A 1,540-nucleotide genomic window follows, 5' to 3' on the forward strand; every position below is an offset into this window, starting at 1 on the left:
AAAATCACTGAAACAAGACAAGCTAGAAATTTTTTTGCTACCATAGACAAAATTGGATATATTGTTTTTTTTGTGACCGCCATAGCAAAATGTCGAAATTTTTCCTATCTGTATCACTAAAATAAAAGTAATGGCAAATAATTTTTAAAATTCCTGATTGGAACTTGAAGATCTTCATTGATATTTCGTCCGTTCTCTAGATAAAAGTTGTGTTTTAGTAAGTTTAGAAGTAATGTTACTAGTGGTAATAGATTGTGTTTTATGTGGAACAATTTGTCCACCTTATTTGATGTTATACTTATTATAAATATCATATAAATAAGTTTTAATATTAAAAAATCATTGAGATATTAGGAACCATTTCCTTAACAAGGTCTAAAGATTCATAATATAATATATAATATAATATTAATATTTCTTATAAACAATCTAATTTAAGTCTATGATCTAAAACAAAAGCACTTAAAATATTTCAGGAATTTGTAAAAACTATTTTTTTTTCATTTTTCTTTCATGACATAAATACATGTAACTAAAATATCATTACTAGAATTAATATGTTCACTAAAAATAAATAAAATATTGCAAGAATGTGTTAAAATTAAATGAGAAGTAGGATAATAAACACTATGTAATTGGTCAATAGTATCATTAAAAACTTAAAATTTCACAAATACTAGTGTTTTTGTTACAATGATTTGAAAACAAATAAATATCGCAGGGTTGGAAATGATGAAAAATTATACGTAATAAATATTTATATTCAAATGACGCTATTAACAATTATATGTTGAATTACAACTAATTGGAACGCCTCGTACAAATCGTTTAGGCTTCATACCATTTATTTTGCAAAATTTACCCCATTGTTTCATAACTTGGGGATGTGTCCATAAATAATGAATTATGTTCCTAACTGGTTGAAAATGTTTGGATCAATTAAGGTTTTGGTGTTAAATAAATTTTAAGGCATAACTGAACTATGCTAAACTGAAGTAACCAAATCCATTAGATAAATTGAAATAACTAGACGGGACTAAGTCAAGACTGTATAATATCTATCAGTTTACCGAGTTTATCAGCCAAGGAAATCTTCCTACATTCTCAAGAATATCAATTTACGTCTAAGAAAGCTAAATTGATGTTTGAAAAAGTTTTTTTTTACACAAAACTAACCGCAACAGTGTACAATTGTCAGAGGATATTGACGTGGACAATAGACAAACCAACTGACACTTTGACACTTTCTTTTTAGAACGGATCTATTTTGAATCTCGAGACCATTGGATTCAGAGTGTATAAATTGAGAAGGAATTTAGTTTAGTAAAGCTCTACAACTTTTACAAAGATTCAATCATTCAATCTTTCAAGTATATTAACTAAACTGAATCAGTTGAGCACATTTTACAAATAATTATACCTAATCATTAAGGATCAATAAGTTGAAATGTCTACTATTCGTTTTTTTTTTAAATATAGTAGATTTTTTTTCCTTTTCTACTTGCTTCGGCTGAACATACTATACATATATATATATTTA

Source organism: Primulina huaijiensis, chromosome 7 (assembly GCF_012295235.1).
Source record: "Primulina huaijiensis isolate GDHJ02 chromosome 7, ASM1229523v2, whole genome shotgun sequence".
NCBI lineage: Eukaryota > Viridiplantae > Streptophyta > Magnoliopsida > Lamiales > Gesneriaceae > Primulina > Primulina huaijiensis.